Source organism: Sapajus apella, unplaced genomic scaffold (assembly GCF_009761245.1).
Source record: "Sapajus apella isolate SASKATOON/1434 unplaced genomic scaffold, GSC_monkey_1.0 scaffold4, whole genome shotgun sequence".
Lineage (NCBI taxonomy): Eukaryota > Metazoa > Chordata > Mammalia > Primates > Cebidae > Sapajus > Sapajus apella.
The window spans coordinates 22191706-22216578 of NW_022436944.1; positions in this window are offsets into that span (position 1 = coordinate 22191706).

The following is a 24873-nucleotide window of genomic DNA, read 5'->3' on the forward strand; positions in this document are numbered from 1 at the left end:
TCCGCCCCATCACCTATATCTGGCATTTCTCCCCATGTTACCCCTCCCCAACTCCCCATCCCCCCGCTGTTCCTCCTCTATTTCCCCCCTACAGATCCCGGTGTGTAATGCTCCCTTCCCTGTGTCCATGTGTTCTCATTGTTCAACACCCACCTATGAGTGAGAACATGCAGTGTTTGATTTTCTGTTCTTGTGTCAGTTTGCTAAGAATAATGGTTTCCAGGTTCATCCATGTCCCTACAAACAACAGGACCTCATCATTTTTTATGGCTGCATAGTGTTCCATGGTGTATATGTACCACATTTTCCCTGTCCAGTCTATCATTGATGGGCATTTGGGTTGATTCCAAGTTGATAAGAGATTTTTATGAGAAATACTGTTTTATGTTCCGTACATAATAGCTACCCAATAATTATCTAGAAATCGATCTCCATCTCTCTATTTGTATTAGCCAGGATAAGCCACATTTTGCTACTATGAGATTTAGGCTCAATATCTTCAGCAACGGAGGTTTATTTCTTATTTACCCTACAGGCACAGCATCAGTGACATGGGAGGCCTCTGCTCCTTGTTATAACTAATGAAACAAGGCTGTTCACATACCACTTTCTGACTCAGGCTTCAAAATACTTCAGTACGGAAAGGAAGGACCAGAGAATTGACCACCAAAAATAAAATGGCTGATCTAGAAGTGACACATTACAGTCCAGAAAGAATCACATGGCTACGCAGAACCTCAATGGAGAGGAAAGCATGCTTTTACTCAGAATATCAGCTAACATTAACAAGTTATTTATATCACGTTTATCCAATTCTACATCAATCTATTCATCTGTCTTTGCATAGTGCATTGCATTGGATTTTTTTTTTCTTAATGTTGCTGGCAACATTGATAGTATTTTCTAAACCTGGACTCAACCAACGTGTGAGTGATTGAAACATCAAAATGCATTACAGGGATCATTAAGCAAAGGAGAATTTTGAATATCAAAGTGGTTTTCATTATAGAAACATTAGAAGTTGCCAGTGGAGTGAGGACCCTGGAGTGCTATAACTCACAATCCATTCCCCAGAATTTCATGCTTATTGAACCAGAACTTAACAATAAAAGGAGATATAATTGCTCACACTAGAGATGTTTTCTAATTCTTAAGATCAATCATTCATGAGCTGAGGTTTATTTAAACACACCCTTGGCATGACAGAGTCCATGCTCCTTCCTAAAAATGTGATGCTATATCTCAAAAACAAACATTAAAATGAGACATTCCTCGCCTTCTCAAAATTAACTGAAAAGTAACCAAAAAAGTTCATACTTCTACTTTATAATTATATTTCAAGTTTATAAGATTAAATCTTAACAGATTATTAAAATTGGGCTTCCTTTCTCATTTAAATATTATTTTAAAGATTATAATGAATAGGCATTCTTTTATACTGTGTGGCTGAGTCATAGACTACAAAGTAAACCCATGTCCTTGATATTGCAGTTTTAAACATGGAACATTCAAATGTGATCGATTTTGCCCCAATGGCAACCCCACACTAAACATATTACCCCGAGAGAAGAACTATCTCATAACACTTTAATCCATCATGCTTCAAAACACAGATTGAAGCATTTCAGAAATATAAAGGAAATCTTTAAAACAGTCATCTCTTACTTTCAGGCGAAGCAATATTAATTTTGGTTAGGTGCATAGGTCGTAGTTTACAGACAGATTTTGTTATAAAATTTTATTCTCAGGTCTGTTAGTTGGGATTTTAAACTTGTTTTCTCAAAGATGCAATGAAATGTTATGTTTAGTAGTTACTTCCCAAAAAATTCCATCTAGCCTGTTGTAGCTGAGCTAAATTACTGACACAGCTCCTCTGAATCCTTGGTCTGATTTAAAATTTACCAAAAGATTCATCAGGGAGAGAAGAGAAATGGAATTTCTGACTGTTTGTCTTCAGCTTGTTTCCACATAATTTCTCCTGCTCCTCCCCAAACTCCATGTGTTCCCAGCCCTGCTCCAGGCACCTGTGTCCTAACCTGGTATCCCTTGGCCACCCAGATCATAATTAGTACATTTACCAGAGATATGTTTTTTCTCAAGTCCATAATCCAAGTAACTTTCCACATTGCTTCTGAACTTTGACTTCATGAAAATAAAGATATATTTAAAATAACCTGCAGTAGCTATAAATATGATCAATAGACATATCTCAATAAAAGTCTCTACAGATAGTTCTAAAATAAGAAACAGAGTTCCAAGATATATTTGTGTCAACAGACATTCCCTGTGACTCTCTTGGGAATCTGTGCTTTTCCTCACTTTGGCTCATTCACTGAAGCTCTGAATAGTTTTATTATTTCACCTGTATATTAATTTATAAAACCTCCAACATTTATATATATGTGAAAATTATAAATTTATTTTAGGTCGCCCGGGCGCGGTGGCTCAAGCCTGTAATCCCATCACTTTGGGAGGCCGAGGCAGGAGGATCACGAGGTCAAGAGATCCAGACCATCCTGGTCAACACGGTGAAACCCCGTCTCTACTAAAAAAAATACAAAAAATTAGCTGGGCATGGTGGCACGTGCCTATAATCCCAGCTACTCAGGAGGCTGAGGAAGGAGAATTGCCTGAACCCAGGAGGCAGAGGTTGCGGTGAGCCGAGATCGCGCCATTGCCCTCCAACCTGGGTAACAAGAGCAAAACTCCGTCCCCCACCAAAAAAAAAAATAATAATAATAATAAATAAATAAATAAATTTATTTTAGGAGTTACATTTATAGCCCTCATATTATAAGTTAATAATGTAGAATTAAAATATTGTTTTGATAAACACACCAAAAAGTGCTATAGGAGGTTTATGAATTCTTATAAATTTTCACATTGTTTATTTTTATCATTTACTTTGTATTGTGAATGGCAAAGAGAATGAAATCAAATGGTAAAATGTTACTGTTTTAAGAATTTATTATGGAAAGCAGTATGCTGATGCCTAAAGAAATTTAAAATAGAATTACCTTATGACCCAAGCAGCCCTCCTTTGAATACATGTCCAAAGGAAACAAAATCACCGCCTTATAAAGGTGTCTGTACTCCCATGCTCATTTCGGCAATGTTCACAATAGTAAAAATATGGAAACAGCCTAGAAGTCTGCAATAGATGAATGTATACATAAATTGTGATCTATGTGTACGTGTATCTATGTTTAATAAAATATTATTTAGCCTTAGGAAAGGGAAGGGAGAGTTCCTGCCATTTGCCACAAAATGAATAGACCTAGAAGACATTATGCTAAATGAAATAAGCCAGGCACAGAAATAAAAATATTGTATGATCTCACTTATATTTGGAATCTGAAGAAAACAAACAAAAAAAAGAGGTCAAATATAGAGAGATAGAGACCAAAACAGTAATGATCAGGGTCTAGCTAAGGGAGAGAAAATGGGGAAATGTAGGGCAAAGGATACAATCTAGCAAATATGTTGGATGAACTAGTTAAAAATACAGGCTGGGTACGATGGTTCGCGCCTGTAATCCCAACACTTTTGGGGGCCAAGGCGGATGGATAGCCTAAGGTCAGGAGTTTGAGATTGGCCAGGCAAACATGTTGAAAGTCCATCTCTACTACAAATACAAAAATTAGCCAGGTGTGGTGGCACATGTCTATAATTCCAGATAATTAGGACGGACGCAGAGACAGGAGAATTGTTTGAACTCAGGAGGCAGAGGTTGCAGTGTGCCAAGACTGCACTACTGTACTCCAGCCTGGGCGACAGAGAGACTCTATCTCAAAAAACAAGTGTACATATATATATGTATATAGACATATAAAATACACACACATATATATAAATGTACATATATTATACAATATATATATTATATACACACTTTATATATATAAATGTATATATTATATAATATATTAAATGAAAAATATATAAAATATATTTTATAATATGCAAAATATAATATTTTATAATATATAATATATATTTTATATTTTTTCATTTGTTTTACTAGAGTAACCATTTTACTATTTATATATATATTGTAACATCATATTGTATATATTATGTATACAACAATAAAATTATTTCAATTTTAAAAAACCATGTAAATGTAATACATTTAAAATTTATTAATTAACTTTAAAAACAGAAAATTTGAATCTACAAATTAAGCCATATGCAATTTTTAATACTATCTAAACGTCAATATAATATTTATAATTTCAAAACTACCCTAAATTTACAATAAGCACTAAAATTCTATGTAGTGTGATATAATGGCGATGGCATGTATTGCACTTTTCTGCTGAACCATAAGCCGGGAGAATTATGTACCCAGTACAGACGCCAGCACGTGCTCCTGACATTAACCAAGCATGAATCCTGTGTGCTATAGAAGTATAATCATATACGCAATTTACTATGAGTTTAAATGTTCATGCCCGATGTACTAAATGGATGTACATGCAGAAACATAAGAATAAAGGAAGCAGGACAAGCATTACAAGGTCTAATAAATAGTTTACCTAGTTCCAAAAGTTAAAAATTTTAGTCATCGTCCCTGTATTAAGCTTATTATACACTATTTACATAAACCATTACTTTGAAATTTTGACACTTTAAAAAATATATTGAAAACTAAAATGCAGATCTGTCTCATTTTGTAGTTTCTCAGAATACATTTAGCAGGCACGACTTTAACCTAAAGCTTCACTTTTACTTACCTTCCACCTTCTTTCCTGGGTTGGATATTTTTATCATGTTCAATTCTTCTATTGGATATATTCAAATTGTTTTAAATGTGAACACCTCTCTTTCTTCTTTTACTTACATACAATACAATATTTGGAATCCACATTACATAAGATAAAAGCATTAGCACCACTAAATTACTCATCATCTTTTCTTTCTATCTCTTAAATCTCAGATGATGATGTTTTCAGCTCCATTATTTCTTGTATATTTTCATTCAAAGTATGTTACTATAAATTCTTTGGTTCTTATTCAATTTCTAATTAATGTTGTTTCATGTTGAGAGAAAACGGAATCCCCTTTCAATAATATTTTATTAGTAGTAAATGCATCAACTTGAATTGTTTTAGATTTAATTTTAATCTTTAGATTTTTTTCCCATTGTACTCACTTTGTACTATTGGATTTCTCTTGTTTTTTTTTTTTTTGTTGTTGTTTTTTTTTTTTTGTTTTTTTTTTTTTTTTGGTTGGTTTTTATGTAGAGAAATGTTCTCACTGTCACCCTATCTAGTATACAGTGGTGTGATCATAACTCACTGTAACGTCCACCCACTGGGGTCAAACAATCTCCCCACTTCAGCCTCCTGAGTAGTTAGAACTGCAGGTGTATGCCACCACGCTCTGCTAATTTTGTTATTAATTAATTTATTTCTACAGAGAAAGGAGTCTCACTATTTTGACCAGGCTTGTCTTGAACTCTTGGCCTTAAGCTATACTCCCACCTCAGCCTCCCAAAGTGCTGGGATTACTGACATGAGCCATGTGGTAGGCCATGGTTTATTTTTTTTAATGATGTGTTTTATTCTTTTTAAATGTTCTTTTTATTATGCTCAAATGCACCCACCAACAAATTTTTCAGAAAATGTCATGGTATTCCACATGCCTGAAATATATTTGCTTTGCCTTCATACATATTAGATAATTTGGTTTGGCATTATAATTAGTTGCAAAATAATTGGGCTCAGAATTCTAAAAGGTTTGCTAGTATTCATGATTTGATGTAGAAACACCAGATTGAATTTTTTTTATGTAATCTATATACAATGACAATCAAAAAAGGAATTTTAGTGAAGACAAATATCATGTTCCTAAATGGAAGATTTAATAATTTAAAAAGCTTATCTTCAACTGAATATATTGCCTTAGTACAATTGTAAACAAAATCTTAAAAGTTTGTATTGCAGTGGTGGTGATTTGTTTTTTGGGTACTTTAAAAAATTTGATGAAGAAATACTAAAGCCCACCTCCAGTTGGTGGAAAAACACTTATTAAGAAGACTTCAAAAGAAAATGAGAATAAAATACAAAATCTGAAAAAAGATATTGACAATACACTAGTAACAAGGGATAAGTACCAATAATTAATAAAGAACTACTATAATAAGAAAACTGGGCTGGGCGCAGTGGCTCACGCCTGTAATCCCAACACTTTGGGTGGCCAAGGCGGGTGGATCACGAGGTCAAGAGTTCAAGACAAGCCTGGCCAACATGGTGAAAACCCGTCTCTACTAAAAATACAAAAATTAGCTGGACATGGGGCACGTGCCTGTTCCAGCTACTCAGGAGGCTGAGGGAGGAGAATTGCTTGAATCTGTACCCTGGAGGTGGAGGTTGCACTGAGACGAGATCATGCCACTGCACTTCAGCCTCAGCTACAGGGTGAGACTCTGTCTCAAAAAAAAAAAAAAAAAAAAGAAAGAAAGAAAAAAGAAAAGAAAACTGATAAAGAAATACTATGTGGACAAAATCAAGGACCATAAAGAACACTAGAGAATTACTTTAGTTTTTAAAACACACTGAGAAATTTCTAAGGCTTTGAACCATAAAAATGAAATCATTTGGCCTATAAATTTAATCTATTTCCATTTGGCAAATATGACCTTTTTTCCCCAAAGGACATTTTCTAGGTAGCTTCCTGATCTATCAGGACTGAGTGTTCTTCACTGCCTATTGCACTAACATAAATAGCGAACAGCTATAGGATCAAACAAGCAGTAGTCAGGAAGAGCTTATATACCCTGAGGTCAAAATGTATAAAAGAAGCAGGGAGGTAAGGAGGCTAGATTAGCAAGACAGACCATAGCTCAATACTAAGAAAATATTGGATAGGCCACTAAAGAGTCCTCTGGTCAAAGTCCTCTTTTATAGGAGTCCCACATCCTATAGGAATGGACATGCACTGTCATCAGCCAAAAACTACTAAGGAAAGTACAGCCTTAGGATAATCATCATGATAGATCCAGGAAGGGTAGTCATGGGAGCTGTCAGTGAACTGTGCTCCTGAGAGTAGAAAATCTGAAGAATATATTTTCAAAGCCACCACAACCAGTACTATTAATATTTGCCTCTAAGCTCAATATACATCTACAATAACTAACAGAGCTGTTTATTTATATAACTACTAAGATAATTATTTTATGATGTTTTTGATGAAGAAAAAGATGCATTCATTATATTACTGTATGACTTTTTTTCTTGAATGAGCATAATTGACTAAGTAAATAAAACAAATTATAAATGTTACAAAAATTTCAAAATATTTGTAGTTTCTGATAACAGAAAATATAGTTAGTTTAATTAAAATTGAAAGAAGTGATATTTTAGGGAATGAGGCAAGAATTTTCTTTAGCATAGGCAATGGTCTGTCAGAATTTTAAGATACATTTGTGATCTGGAGTAATTACAGCAAAATCAGGAACATAAAATATTTAAATTTATATTTGAGGAAGTTTCTATGTAGATATTCATGGGTAAAAATAAAGATAATGACATAATTAGAAATCCCTAATTACAAAAATATGAAGCTCTAAACTGATCGTGCTTTTTTTAAGCTGAACTCGTGAGATGATATTTAAGATAAGTGAATCTTAACATGAAAATTACTTTTGAGTTCCTGGCGTTTTGATGACCTAAAGGGCATTATCAGCTGCCTCAGGCACTACAGGTTTATGTGGATGCTTCCAAGCCTCTTCACCAATCTATCGTTTCTAAATGAAGTATGTTTCAGCAGCAGAAGGGTTTTGAAAATTGCCCACATCCTTTGGAAACAGATCCGGTAATGACTGAATAAATGAACAAAACAGGAAAGTGACAAGAAAATGTTACCATAGAAATATAGGTCAAAATGCATGTTTACTTCCTGTCTTTTAACTGTCTGAAAACATAGTAAACCTACCTTCAAGTATCTAAAGTCCTTGTCCCTTTAATTACATTATTTTCCATAAACAGTGGCATTCCATTAAGGAATGAGACCATAATTCACCCAACCCTCACAGGTTTGGTTCCTAAAGCAGACTCTGAAACAAAGATTAAAACACAGGACATTTATGAGGGAATGCCCTTCCAATCAACATATATGAAAGGGTAGGAAGACAAATATATTTGAGCACAGAGAGAAGCTGTCTGAATGGTAGAAAACTATGGTCAGAAAGTTTGTGTTCCATCAAAATGGACATGTTGAAATTCTAGCCCCAAAGATGATAATGTTAGAAAGAAGGGGCCTTTGGGAGACAATTAAGTCATGAGGGCAGACTCCTTTTATAATGAATTCACCCTTATAAAAGAGACCCCAGAGAGCTAGCTAGCTCACTTCCACCATATGTGAACACAACGAGAGGACCTGCCATCCATGAACCAGAAAATGGGCCCCCAGCAGACACTGAATCTGCCAGCAACTTGATATTGGATTTGACAGCATCCAGAAGTATAATAAATAAATTTCTGTTTTTCATAAGCTACCCAATCAATGGTCTCTCGTTATAGCAGCCTAAACTAAAGCAGGTTTTCATGCATTCTCAGCAAAAGCCTTAATCAAGGCCTCAGGGATCTTTGAGTCATTGGGTCCCTCATCATTAGCCTGAGTTGGGCAAAATTGGCTGCTTTCTTATTCTCACTGTGTTAATCGTTCTTTGGATGCGGCTGCCTCAGAAAAAGCTCAGGTCTGTGTGCAAAGCTGCTGAGCCCAACCCCAAAGAAGGCTGACAGCTGAAGGTTCTCTACCAACAACACTCCAAGCAGCTTTAAAAATAATTCTTTTCATCCTGAAAGGGTAACTGATGTCCTGTCACATCCTTCGTTAGACCTGCAAAGGAAATTTTTAGCAAAAACTATAAGACTACAAAGAAATATACATCCACATAAATAACATAAGCTGATATTTGATGAAGAACCAAAGGAAATACAAAGGAACAAAAATATTCTTTTCAACAAATGGTGCTGGGAAAACTGGACATCCTCATGCCAAAAAAAAAAAAAAAAAAGAAGAAAGAAAAAGAAAAGAAAGAATCTACCAATAGTCTTTTCACCATTTACAACAACAAATTCAAAATAGATCACAGACATAACTATAAAATGCAAAACTGTAAAATTCCTATAAGGTAATGTAGGAGAAAATCTAGATGACCTTAGGTTTAGTAATGACTTTTTAGATACATCACTAAGGGCACAATTCATGATAAAATAATTGATAAGCTGGATTTAATTAAAATTAAGAACTTTTCTGTGAAAGAAACTAAAATGAGAATGAGAAGACAAGCCACAAACTGGGATAAATTGTTTGCGAAACACACACAGGCATACTTTGTTTTATTGGGTTAGACTTTACTGTGCTTCACATCTATTGCACTTTTTAGAAATGGAAGGTTTGCTGCAATCCTGTTTCGAGCAAGTCTATCAGTACTATTTTTCCAAAAGCAGGAGCTCACTTCCTGTCTCGGAGTCACATGTTGGTAATTCTCACAATATTTCAAACTTATTCACTGTTATTATACCTGGTTGTTAATCTGCAATCAGTAATCTTTGATGTCACTATTGTAATTGTTTTGTGATGTCACAATCCATGTCTATATAAGATGAAGAATTAATAGACACATTTTGTTTGTGTTCTGAGTGTTTCACTGAAAAATATTCTGCCATCTCTATTCTTCTCTTTCGGTTTTCCTATTTCCTGAGATCAGCGATATAGAAATTAGGCCAATTAATAATTCAATAATGGCCTCTAATTATGTCTCTCACTTTAAGTCAAAAGCTAGCTATGATTAAGCTCAATGAGGAAGGCATGTCACAAGCTGAGATAGGCCAAAAGCTAGATTTCTTGCACAAAACAGCCAAGTTGTAAATGCATAGGAAAAGTTCTTAGGATAATTAAAAGTGCTACTATAGTAAATACACAAATGATAAGAAAGCAAAACAGACTTATTGTTGATAAGGGTGAAGTTTTAATGGTGTGATTAGAAGATCAAACCAACCGTAACATTCCCTTAAGCCCAAGCCTATTCTGGAGCAAAGCCTTGCCTCTCTTCAATTCTGTGAAAGCCGAGAGAAGCGAAGAAGCTGCAGAGGAAAAATCAGAAACTAGAAGTGATTGGCTCATGTGGCTTAAGAAAAGAGCCATCTCCAGGTCTTTGCTATTGTAAACAGTGCTGCAATGAACATTCGTGTGCACGTGTCCTTATAGTAGAACGATTTATAATCCTTTGGATATATACCCAGTAATGGGATTGCTGGGTCAAATGGAATTTCTATTTCTAGGTCCTTGAGGAATCGCCACACTGTCTTCCACAATGGTTGAACTAATTTACACTCCCACCAACAGTGTAAAAGTGTTCCTATTTCTCCACATCCTCTCCAGCATCTGTTGTCTCCAGATTTTTTTAATGATCGCCATTCTAACTGGCGTGAGATGGTATCTCAATGTAGTTTTGATTTGCATTTCTCTGATGACCAGTGATGATGAGCATTTTTTCATATGTTTGTTGGCCTCATGTATGTCTTCTTAGTTGGGGAGAGATAGCAAGAGGAGAGATGCCAGATGTAGATGATGGGAGGAAGGCAGCAAATCACACTGCCACGTGTGTACCTATGCAACAATCTTGCATGTTCTTCACATGTACCCCAAAACCTAAAATGCAATAAAATAAATAAATGGGGAAAAAAAAAAGAAAGGATCCATCTCCATAACAAAATAAGGCAAGGTGAAGCAGCAAGTGCTGATGGACAAGCTGCAGGAAGTTATCCAGAAAATCTAGATAAGATCATTAATGAAGTTGTCTACACTAAAAAACATGGACGTAAAACAACCTTATATTCGAAGAAGACATCATCTAGGACTTCACAGCTAAAGAAAAGCAAATGGCTGACTTTAAAATTTCAAAGGAGAAGCTAAAAAACTCCTAGTAGCTGTTGAGGCTGGTGACTTTAAATTGAAACCAAAGCTTATTTGCCATTCCAAAAATTCTAAGACCCTTTAAAATATACTAACTTGACTCTGCCTGTGCTCTAAAAATAGAACAACAAAGCCTGGATTATAGCACATTTGTTTATATGATAATTTACTGAATAATTTTAAGCCCACCATCAAGACATACTGCTTGGCAAAATAAAATATTTTCAAAATATTACTGCCCATTTACAATGCACCTAATCATCCAGAACTCTGATGGAGATGTTCAAAGAAATTAATGTGTTTTTAGGCCTGCTAACAAAATACTCATTCTGATCCATTGCCCATGGATCGATTATTTTTGCTTTCAAGTCTTCTTACTTAAAAAAACACATTTCAGGCCGAGCACGGTGGCTCACACCTGTAATCCCAGAGTTTGACACCAGACTGGCCAACATGGCGAAACCCCATCTCATATTTTAAATATGCTTTCTACATTCATAATATTATATGTAAACATATTTTCTGTTTCATATCTTAATAGCAGTGTAAGCTTAGAGTTAAGTCAAAAGTTAAATATGTTTAAAATGTTTATTTTAATGCATTTTAGTAAATTTTATATCTTAATATAAAAGGCAAATTTAATCCTTAGCATAATGTGTTAGAAAATGCTTATTGACATATACAGAGACATTAATAAAGGTTCAGTTAGAAAATAAGAAAGTATGACTAAATGCCAAGATGCTTTTTATGTTTCAGAATAACTGTGACTAAAAAAAATTAATCATAAACCTCAATACTTTTATCTGTAATCCCGTTCAGACAGACAAGTAAAAGGAGAGTATAGAAGACATGGAAAATACTGTGGGGAGGTCAAAAGTATATCTACTTACATCTCAAGAGATAAAATAGAATAGACAAGAGACAACAGGTGAAAAGAATGAAACCAATGGTCATCAAATCTAATTTTGGGAAAAGGTCATACTGGACAATATGAACATAAGTTTGTTAGAACTCTTCATTTGGAACTAGAGAAGGATAAATAATACCTGTTGAAACAGCTGGGGTTTCACTAAATATTTAGACAGCATATTACACTCAAATAACTGGAAGTATAGAACTCCCTTTATTTTACACAAATAGAGAGAAAACTTGGCTACATCTGCAGCCATTAAAAAATGTTATCAATTTATAAAAGGAAAAGTAAGTCTATGGACAAGATTGGTTCACCAATGTGCTCTGACAAATAGTCTATAAATACTTTTCAATAATAAACTTAAAAACAGGGAGAGAGATTGAAAAGACATTTCCAAATTCATTAGATGAGGCTTACATAACCATGGTAAATAAATCCTGATAAACCGAATGAAACAATTTACTATGGATTCTTACTGGTGAATCAAACTCAAAATTATTTCTTACTTGATATGCTATTATTAACTTAGGCCCTAAACTTACAAGTGGATTTAAGTCTAGAAAATGTAATTATGCAATTCAATGTATTAATTGAAGGAGAAATATCACATAAGTATCTCAATATCTAAAATAGTTTTTTACAAATACCTTTTGATTATAGTAATTTTTTAAATGATTACAATAAAGTCTTTGATTATTTTACTTCTGATTGTAGTAATTAAAAAAATTCTCAGAGAATAATAGAAGAAAACTTCTTAACTTAGTAGTGATTATATGTCAAAATCTTAAAGAAAATGTAATATCATACTTAATGTTGAACCTTAAGATGATTGCGTTTTGAAATCAACAAGAAATGTTGCCTACTAAATATTTCACTATTTAACATAATCCTTCATGCCTGGTAGATGGAATCAAGCAATGTAAAAATAAAAAGATGTAACCATTGTAATTAAAGAAATTAAGTTATTGTTAAATGTAATATAATGACCAAGGAAAAAACATAGTTTATCAGAATATACACAAAGTTGTCAATTACAAGTGTTTTCTTTACATCAGTGATAAATACTAGATAATGCAATTAAACTTAAGACACCATTCATGTACTGATAAAAAAATAAAGACAAATAAGCCTAGACATAAACTAAGACCACATAAGTCAACTCTGTTTAAAAAGGGGGATTTTAGAGACCAATTAAAAAACAAAATAATTTATCTAAATTAAAAGATTCATATTCTAAGGTGGCAGAGTAGGAGATTCTCACCTTCATTCTCCAACAAAAACCCAAAATTTAATCTATTCACACATATAATAGCCCTCAGAGGACTCCAGAGTCCAAAAAAGAATCTGAAGCAACACAGTGGAGTATTACTGGAGAGATTACCAGTACCTAAGATGTCTGAAAACAGCTAGGAGCAAAAGACAGGGACAGGGGCTATGAGCATCAGCCATTCCACAGATGTTACCACAGTCCCCAGTGGCCAGCATTGCAGAGTACTCCAGAAGCCTTTGCCAATGAGCTCTTCTATACCTCCCGCAGCAGGCAAGGACTCCCAAACATTTTCACACTAGAGGTCCCCTTATTGTTCATTAGTATAGACCCTCACTTCCTTATCTACAGAGGAGAAGGGCAGCTTTTGCCATTGAGATAACCAACAGCCATCACAGCTGTGGACCCAATGGAAAAGAAAGAGGTTGCTGGGCTCTTTCACCCACGAAGAAGCCTTTGTTGTGCCACCCAGGACTGGGGTTGTTACCCTCCCAAGCCTGCACATGTTCTAGACCTCAGAACTTTGGCCATACAGCTTTACCTCTACTCCAGACCATGGCTCCACAGTCACATGAATGTCCATGCCTCAGACATCACATACACCACCACTGTGGGCTAGCCAGAGCCCCGAATTTGGAGCCTGGTAGCTCTGCATGAACCTGTACTTTGGACCTGGCTCCACAGTCACGCTATGAGGGCCCATTTCTTAGACATCACATCTACTTCACAAAGGGAACTCCTGAACCCCAGACCCTGGAGCTGTTGTAGCTCTGCATATATCTTCACTGTGAACCTTAGCTGTTTCCATATTCACAAGCACCGACAAGTTGCATAATGTTGCCAACACTGAAAGAAAAATAAGTCGAATTTTAGTATTCTTAACACACACACACACACACACACACACACACACACACACACACACAAAAGGTAACCATGTGCGTTGACAGGTGTGTGAATTAGCTTGACTGAAGAGATACTACGTGGATGTATAGCATATAAAACCTCATTTTGTACCCTTTGATTATATAGAATGTTTGTCAATAATAGCTCAATAAAGCTGAATAAAGAAATAATATTCTATAATCTTTAGTAGGGTATTTTAAAATTTAGAGATGTAAAATATCCTCAACTTAACCAATAAACTATTTTATAAGCCCATTTTACATACATTAGAATGACTAAAATAAAGAGAAAAAAGATTAGCAGTGCTATGTCTAAGGATGTAAAACAAATGGAATACTTATAAACTCTTATAGAGTTATATATATTTACCCTGTGACTCAGAAATTTTACTCATATTCAACCAAGAAAAGACTTGCTCAATAATGTTTTTAATATTATTTTTTCCAAAAGGCCCCAACCAAGCAATTCAAATATCCCTTAATAGAAAATTGGATTAAGAAAAGTCTTTAGTTACACATCAAACTCCTTAGAATGGTTTACTGTAGACATTCAGCGTAAAGAAAATGGAGAATAGAGAGAAAAGGATGGGAGGGAGGGAGGAAGAAAAGAAAGAAGATAAGGTGCAGGTTAGGAACAGTGATAATAGGTTATTAACAAATATCATTCTGAAACTCCAAATACCTGATGTGCAAAAAGGATACATGAATCAAAAAGTAAGTTGTGTTGGGAATAAATGATCTATGCATTTTTTAATATTTCTCTAAGGCCAAGGCTTTCTAAGCTTAAATTACTGGCAATGTTTTTATAAATAAGTGTTAGAGATAGCAAATTTAGTAGGAGAGATTTACGGAAATATTGCCTCTAAAGCCATTCATTAACATTCTAAAAAATAGTGAGTCTAGAAAAGTAGAGATGTGTTTCATTTTTATTAAAGGATAACTTTCTGCTTCTCCAAAAAGGAGGCACAGCTGTGCATGCTACTGTGTATAAGCTCTGGGATTTATAATTTCAGGGTTCCTCTCCTGTAGTACAGATGTCCCTGGATCTGCAGGGTGACATTTGCTCTTATTATTTTGCCCAAGGGGGAAATAAGATAGAGGGAACCAGTGCTAAAATATTCTAAAATTAAATAATTGGTGTATCTCTGACCTCTAAATTGGATCCCTTATGTTTAGTACCTTTACTAAATATTTAAAAAGAGCTCATGCCTTCAATGATTTTACACTAAGGTAAAATATTTGCCAGATATTTCAATGAACAGAATATGGTGCTCAGAATACAGTATTACAAGATTAAAAATGTTGGAAAGTGTAGGAAATAAGGAGAAGAACAAAATTCAAAGTTAGATGAATTTTATCTCTAAACAAAATATTTCTGTGCATTAGCAGCTTGTGCATCACATGGGAGCTTGTTAGAATTGCATAATCACAGGCTACACCTCAAACAATAGATCCATATCTGTGCCATATCCGTGTTATTTCTATGCATACTAAAGTCTGAGAGGACTGAAAAAGAGAGAACAAATCAAGCCCAAATGAAAAATATTAATGTTAAAGAAAAAAAAAGAAGAAAAACAATCCCAAAATTAAATTGCAGTAAAATGGGTTCCATGGATATTTAGTTGAATATAATAAAAAAATCTCAGTTAGCAAGCTGGAATTATTACCCTAACAAAAGGTTAGATCAAGGATCCTCATGAAAAGCACGCTGTGAATGCTACAGATACAATGTCAATAAGCCTAACATGGAATCCTTTTCGTAGTTCTGTTGAACTACAAAGTGATTGCAGGTACCGCAGACTCTGATGAGAAAGAGCTGATAAAATCTATCAGAAATTAATTAATTTTCAAGTAGACCCAGTGATTATAGGTGAGAAAATGGATTAAGAGTTTCTTTGAGAGAGCAAATATATAAAGTTTTATAGTATTTTGTAGTATTTGTAATTAAGAAAAGTACTTAAGAGATGAAACACAGTAATATAATACTGGGGGATATTAATTGATTCATGTCAACATAAAAAATAGATACAAATTGCTAAGTAAAAAGGTTTTCTTTGGGAAAAATATAAAAGAAGTAGGATTGCAACCTGGGGCATACATATAGACCAGGGTGACCTTCAGGGTGTCAGGGGAACAGAGAAAAAGTTAGGTTTGTTGAGGAAGGAGGAGATTACACAAATTGTTTAGAAAGAAAGCTTATTGGTGCTAGCAGCACCTTAGAAATGCTGGTGAGTTTGATTGGAAAGTGTCAGTGGTTGCTAGGTAGGATTTGTAATCTTACAATTACAGTTTAGGCCCTTGTAGTTTTCATTTGGGCTCTTGAGATAGTTTTTGAAACAGGCAAATATTCTTATACATTTGACTAGTTGTCCCTGATCTGTTAGCTGCCCTTGTGTGACTTACGTAGTCAGCTGTGGTATGGAAAATTTCTTGTTAGAGTTCCTGTTATCTGGCAAATGGGCTTCTCTAGTTTCACTTGCCAGAATTCAGCCCAAGTGACTATTTTGAATCTTACAACATTCACACTTCAGATTTGCTTAGTTACCAGACTGAAGTTTAGAAGATATGCTTTCAGTGGAGGTAGAGGTAGGTAATATGTGTTTGAAAAAAATAGATGCTTTGTAGAGCCATAAATAACTTTGTTCTTATTTCTTACCGCAGTGCACTTCACCAAAAAAATAGTAATATATTAGACTACAAGCATATGAAGAATAAAAGCACTCAGACAGTGAGGTTTTGTAATTGAAATTTTCAACAATAAGTTATTTTAAAATAAAAATGAAAACATAGAAGATATCATCATCATCATTGTCATCATTTTGGTTGTCATCATTAACCCAAAGATGCACGTTTACCAGAATTCTCCCTGACGCATGCTTGTCTACTATCACATCAGTGCCCTACTCCTGGGTGCCTCTTTCCACTATCTCCTTGCCCCGCCTTTATCAATTTCCTGTGGCTGTTGTAACACACTACCACAAATTGGGTGGCTTTAAACAGCAGAAATTTTTCCCTCACACAGTTCTGCATTCCAGAATTCCAAAAGCAGGGGATCAGCAAGAATACATTCCTTTTGGAGGCTCTAGGGAATAATCCTTCCTTGCCTTTTGCAGCTCCTGGTGTCTGCCAGCATTCCTCTGTTTTCTTGGTTTATAGCCATATTACACAACTCCCTGCCTTCATCTTCACACTTCCTTTTCCTCTCTGCATCTTCTCCTCTCCTGTCTCATAAAAAGACGTGTTATTAGAGTTAGGGCCCACCTAAATAATCCATAATTATCTCATCTTAAATCCTTGATTAGTTACATCTATAAAAGGTTAATATTCATAGGTTCTGGGAATGAGAACACAGAACCTATGAATATTATTGGGGGAATTATGATTCAATCACTACATCACATTTCTTCTTTGAAATTTCTATATGGGGATGTAGAAAGAAGTTTAAAAAGTTAAGAAAACCTTAAAGTAAAATATAAAATACACTCTTGTCATTTATAAACTTGGTATCTGTAGATATATAATGAAGGATGAACCAATACACCATGCCAAAATATTGTTATAATGTACCACAGGCATTTCCAATTAATCTCTGTTCTTCTATGCATCCCTGATCCCAGTCAGTTTATTTATCTCCCAAACTTGAAGGGCTTCTCTGATTCGTAAGACAGAGTGTCAGTAGAATATGACTTTAAAAATATTAACTGTCAACTATACATCATAAAAAATTACTCCCAAATTCTTAAGAGGCATTGCCAATCACTCTCAGTTTTCAGTGCTGTGATTTTTTTATGTTTGATATTTTCTTCACCAGTACTTCAGTGGGAAATGAGAGGACACACCAGGAGCTATTCGCTAGAAGCTACTTTAAATAAGATTACTGAGTTTAATCTTCATAACTAGAAGGATGGGACATTTTTATTTATTATTCATGCTTTCTTCTGTATCTTCAATAATTTTAGATAGCAAAAACATCATTAATATATTCAGAAAATGTAATAGTTAACAATACAAAAGAAACCATAAAAATTAGTTTTATTTTTTAAAAATTTAAATGCAAAATTTAAATTATTCTAGATTATTTTCCTATAATTATAAATATTCAGTAATGTCCTCATTTCATTAACCAATTTTCTTGGAAACCATGGGTTATATCATAGTATGAATGCATCAGCAATGCAACAGTTTGCTTCAATTATCATTAAGCATTTGCCTTCCTCCCAGTACAGCATGTATAATTCCTTTGCCATGAGTATAATGCTTAGTAAAGTAAAATAAAATAAAATGCATTTTCCTTTTCTTTTCTAATTTTGAAATAAACATGGCTGATGTCCCTGAATTTTGAATACATTCATTTTTTTTCCTAATGCTTTCCCTAGGTCATAAAGTTGATCAAAAGAAAGCAGTAATAAAGCAATGCAGAGCTGAATACTGCCCATCTTTAATGCTTTGATGCCATTTTATGACTACATCTTTATTAATATTTTAGATGCATTATATTGAAAATGTAACTGCATATCCTAATACATCAAGTTTATGATCAGCTTAGCTCTATCAAAATGTTCTATGCTTGCTTGCATTAGATATTCATTCTTTATTTTTAAACTGCTTAAGAATGGATGATTAAGTAAATAATAGAGGTTTCCAAAATTATTTTTTGTGCACATTTAAGACCTAATCTGAAATCTCTCATTCTTTGAGACTTTGCTTTTTATAGTGCTCATGGCTGCCATGGGAGTGTTTCTGGTAGCTATAATGCCACATAAAAATACAAAGAGAATTTGACTAAACCTGCATTCAAATGAATTAAGCTATCTGATTTATTTCCACGGAAGTAAAGAAAAAAAATTCAGGTTATAGTGTTTCACTACATTGAGTGATACATACCAACAAACTCTCAATATGGTGACTAAATAAGTAAAGAAAATTGCATTTCCACAAAATGCATGGTTTCAGAGATGCTAAAGGCAGCTCTAAACACACAAGGATATTCCTGAGAAAATGTAGATGGTGCCATAAATTTGATTCTTATTGTTCCCGTAGCAAACATCACGGCAGTCTGACATCCGCAGTTCTGCTGCCTCATCACTGCTGCATGAAAGGCCAGGAATCCCCAGTTATCATTGTATCCCAGGTAGCAAGTTAGGTACTTCGAGTTTCTAATATTATGCAGTTCAAGAAATAGAACACTAGGGTCACGAAAGAGCCAATGCATCTCCAAGCAGTCTGTAACTTACTCCCCAAAGTGTATTTGGTGTTCTGGAAAAGTCTAGCCTAATATTCATCAAATACCACAGACCATATTAACTTTCGCTATATGTCATAAAGATTTCATTAAAGGATGCTAACACTGTCTTTGCTAACACCAAGTTTGAAGTAATAAAATGGCTTTACGAACATAAAATTTTCGATTCAAATTTCTCATTACTTTTTCTGCCTCTCCCTAGTTACATCTACTCTAATTCAAAGTTGTCCATGTTACCATATAAAGTTGAGGAGGCTGTGCCTTGTACAAGAACACCTAGTAGAGAGGCCTGTGACAGCTAAAATCCACCTGAGATGCTCAGCATGGCACTGCATCAGCTTGGAAGAAATACGTGTGTTATAGATCCTAAAACATAGGGAAAAGAATTTCTGCCAATAGAAGTCCAATATTTTAAAAGTTTGCATCTTTGAGGCGGAAGAATCGCTTGAACCCAGGAGGCGGAGGTTGCAGTGAGCCGAGATTGCTCCACTGAACTCCAGCCTGGCCACAGAAAAAAACTTCATCAAAAAAAAAAAAAAAAAAAAAAAAAAAAGTTTGCATCTATATTATGAAAACATGTTTAAAGTTTTACTTACATGCTTTACTTGGAATATTATCTCATGTCATTCCATAATTCAACTAAGTTTTGATAATAAAAGAAAATTCCATACTAGATATATGTGTAAGGCCTCTAAAATAAATATCAAGGAAGCAATACAGATTTTTCTCCCTTTAAGAAGCTGGAGAATATAGCTTTAAAATGGTCTTGTTCTTCTGTTTCATTAGGATAGGGTGTAAATGTACTCAGATTCCCTTTTTTAGTCAACTAATTTAAAATTAATTTAATTATTACATTTAAAAGAGAAGGCACTAATTTCACTGCTGCAGGAAAAGCAAGGTCTCCCAGACATCAATGTGTTTGTTCCTGGTAGCAAGATAGGTACTTGGAGCTTCTAATATTATGCAATTCAAGAAATAGAACTTTAAGGTCGTGAAAGAGCCAATGGATGATATGCAAATCGGAAATACTTCAACAAAGGAAAACAATTGGCAAATAGGGAAATGAAACTATGTGCCATGTCATTATTCATTAGAGAAATGCAAACTGAAAAATCAAAATGAGGTCACGATTTAAATGGCTAACAACAACAACTACTACAACAAATTTTACAAGGCCAAGTACTGGTGGGCGTTGAAAATGTATACATCGCTCATGGGATGCAAAATGTTATCATTTTCGTAAATATTTTGACAGTTTCTCATAAAATTAAACTTCATTAATAGCTGGGTCAGCAATTTGACCCATGTATATTGTTCAAGTGAAACAAAAACATGTTCCCACCAAAAACCTGTAGCTGAGTAGATAGAGTGACTTTTACTGACCTCAAACTAGAAACGATTCAAATATTTCTAGCTGAGGAATGGACAAACAAATAGAAGTCTACCAAAGAAGAGAATACTAGTCAGCAATAAAAAGGTACGTATAGGACAGCATGGTAAATTTCAAATGCACTGTGTTAAGTGGAAGAAGCTGGACTCAACAGCTTACATTTACACAACATTCTGAGTAGAGGAAAATCTGCAGGTACAGAAAACAGATCCTTTTGAGAAGTTCCTATTAATATCCTTGGCCCACTTTTTGATGGCGTTGTCTGCTTAGAACTAGAAATATCATTTGACCCAGCAATCTCATTACTAAGTATATACCTAAAGGATTATAAATCATTGTATTATAAAGACCCATGCACATGTATGTTTATTGTGGCACTGTCCCCAATAGCAAAGACTTAGAACTAACCAAAATGCCCATCAATGATAGACTGGATAAAGAAAACGTGGCACATATATACCATCGAATACTATGCAGCCATAAAAAAGGATGAGTTCATGTCCTTTGCAGGGACATGGATGAAGCTGGAAGCCATCATTCTCAGCAAACTGACACAAGAACAGAAAACAAAACACCTCATGTTCTCACTCATAAATGGTTGTTGAGCAATGAGAACACATGGACACAGGGAGGGGCACATCACACACCTGGGCCTGTCGGGAATTTGGGGGCTGGGGAGGGCTAGCAGGAGGTAGGGGGAGAGGGGATGGATAGCATCAGGAGAAATACCTAATGTAGATCATGGATGATGGATGCAGCAAACCACCAAGGCACGTGTATACCTATGTAACAAACCTGCACATTCTGCACATGTACCCCAGACCTTAAAGTATAATTTTAAAAAATTTAAAAAAACCAAAAACAAACAGATCTTTTGTGGCCAGGAGCTATGCTGGCAAGAGTGCTTGATTATAAAGGGGAGCAAGGTAAACAGGCAGGGTAATAGAATTGTTCTGCATCTTGATTGTGGTGGTAGTTATACTGTTAGAGAAATATGCCAAAACTTGCAGAGCTGCATATAACAAAGAATAAATTTTACTGTATATAAAAAGACAAATGATACTTCTTAAAATAAACTTCACTTGCCAAATACAATAATTTTTATTGCCCAGCCTACTTAAGTGGTATTTCATCAATGTTAATTAGACTGTCCAAACTAGCTTGTGTCAGGCAAAATAACAGCATAAAAACATATTGAAAAGAATAGCAGGAAGATTTATAAAATTCAAAGCATTCTACTCAATGCTAATGTAATGCATATTTGATTTTTCTTGTTTTCATTCTCCTGAAAACCCAGAAAAGAATCTCAATAAAAATTAAAACACTGCTGTTCTAAAACATGTTATTCTTACCCTCCATTATGGTTCATATGTGCTTCTGAAAAATACATTCAGTTAGTGATTCTAGTCTTCAAATGCAATTACCATGTCAAATTTATTTTCCCACTATGACTTTCAAGAAAGTATTTCTAAATTATCTTGGATATTGCATTAATTTTAAAGTTTTAGAGTGATGATATTTTAAAACTAATCTCATCTTTATATATATATTTAAAGATATACTCTCAGATTTTGTGACAAAATTTGTGGTTCAACTTCAAATTTTTACAAAGCCAATTGGGCTTTTATAGAAAATAATTCTGACTAAGTTAAAGATAAAAGAAATCTACTGAAAGTGGATTGCTTAATTTGCAAAGCAAAAAAAATACTGGAGAAATAGTATGAGACATTGGAATTTGGATCAACAATAGCACTCATGTCTACTATAAAAAACAGATCAGTCAGGGTGTCATTGCTTCCTTTATTATACCATTGACACTATCCCGTAGGCAGCTTTGAGATTTCTGCCAATAGGTAGTGAATGTTTCCATTGCTGAATTTAACTCCAAAGCACTTAAGGGTTTCTCTGCAACACTTTCTTAAAATCCAATGTTCTAAATGAGTATTTCATTAAATTACGTGCCTGCAACTTATATTCTAAAGTCTTTCTGTTTTCAATCTACCAGATCCAAAAGGATCTCTCTTAAGTCAAACTGTGACTGCAAGAGTCCTATCATTAGAGTATTTTATTCGTTTTGAACGTTCTACTAAATGGAGCACAAATTCCTTTGCATATCATTCAAGCACTTTCATGATTCGGACACAGCCTAGGTCTGGTCTAGTAAATGGTCCTTCACATCTCAAATTACCCTGAACTCCTTGCAATTACTTTAATGTGTTTTGATGTTTCACATCATCATACTTTCACCTATACTGTGTTTTCTACATGAAAACACCCGTCTTTATATCAATTGAAGTGTCAACTCAATACAAATCTTGAAAGCTTTTTCAATTCACAACCAGAAAAATTCGTCATCATTTTCTTCCTTTCTCTGTATCTTGTAAATATTACTGGTTTTCTACTCATTACACACTGTTTATCACTTCTGGCTAGCTTGAATTTCTTGAGAGCGAGTTTTTGTTTTATTTAAACCTGCATTCTTAGTACCTAATAAAATATTTGGCACATGATAGTGTTGCAAAAAGACCCTGTTCTAATTTAAAAGTAGGATCCAAGAGAAAAACATATAAACATAGATAACTTTAGGTTTGATTGGAAACTACATGATTATAGGGTTACAGATAAAATTTTATGGGATTTCAGAGGCAGGAGAGATTAGTTCTGGCTTGGGGGAGAAATCTTCAAACAGATGTTCAAACTAGTAAACACAATATAAAGGATATGCTCAGATACTTTGAAAGAAGATGTATTTAAGAAAACCACAAAGTTATAGTTGCGTCTGATGGATTAAGTTGAACAAAATATATCTAGAGGGAAGAATAAAATCATTCATCATAACTTTGCAAAGGTGAAAAACAGAAATTCTTGGAGTCAAAACTAAATAAATATTGATTTGGAATCAAGAAAGAGTGACTGGGAAGACAATGTGGTAATTGGAAAGTGATAATGACAGATGAATGTTATTGTTTTTTTAAAAATGGCAAATGTTAAAATTCTAGAACTTAAAATTCTATAAGTAAGCCAAAAACAATTTTTTGGCATAATCTGGTAGGTTGTTTACTATATAAGGCTTAAGCATCTTTAGACTAAGTTAATTTTTGATAGAACTTAGGGAGCATGTTATGATCAAGTATAAATTTTGCTAGATTTATTATGTAAATCTATCTTGTTTTAAAGATTTAAAGCCTTCTAATGAAGTCAAATTTCACAGGCATTTAGTTTTATTTTTTATATATGCCCACCAATAGTCCCTGAGATATTACTTACTGAGCTTAATAATGAGCAAGCTATATTTATCTTTCTTTAACTGGCATCTTGTCCGCTTCTGACACTATAGGGCATGGGGGGAAAAGTTACTTTTTCCTGTTTTGTCATTTTCTCTGTCAGCATCTCACCTGCAACAGGCAGTCACCTTAACAAAGACAATTGATTTGTTTCCAGTTGGTTTCAACTCCCTGAACCATCTCCATGTACCTCCTCAAAGATACCAGTACAGCAACCCCCTCCTGCTCCCTCTCTCAGCTTCCAGGTTTAAAGAACCCAAACTTGTTTAATGTTTGTCCTAAAGCTCAAGCATTGGTTTGTGTTTTCTGCGGTTACTGTGTTATTTTTCTATTTTTCCTTTTTAGCCCTCCAAAATGTCTTTAACCAATTCCTTTCATTAATAAACTCTCTCTTTTCCTGAATGGCTCCAAACCAAAAGTGATATCTTGTATCTTAACTTAATCAATAAAGTTTATGAAATGATTTAGGGTGTACATTAAATAAAATGAGATGCAGTGAGTTTGGCCACTTAGAAATGGGCTGAAAAACTTTACTAAGAGATATAAATTAATGAATATTTAGAGAATTTAAATAATATTTTTAGGGTCACGACCTATAAATTTATGCCTATCTTTTTTATTTTTTAAACTTCCAATCTCATATTATTGGTTATTTTTAGTATTACTACTAGAAATCAATAAGTAAAATTGGCACTGATTTCAAAATTACTGTTCATGTTAAACAGAAGCTCAAAACCATTGATCCAAGATATTTCAAAAAGATTTCTTTCTAGAATGGATAGTTAGTCTGGATCTTTCATAAAGTCCAATTAAGCCTCTAAATTCCGTGAACAATTTAAACATGAATTTATTTTTCTTTTAGAGACCAAATAGTTCACATTTAAATTTATGTTAAATATGCAGCTTAAATAATAAAATATGTAGCTCACTGGTTTTACATAATCTT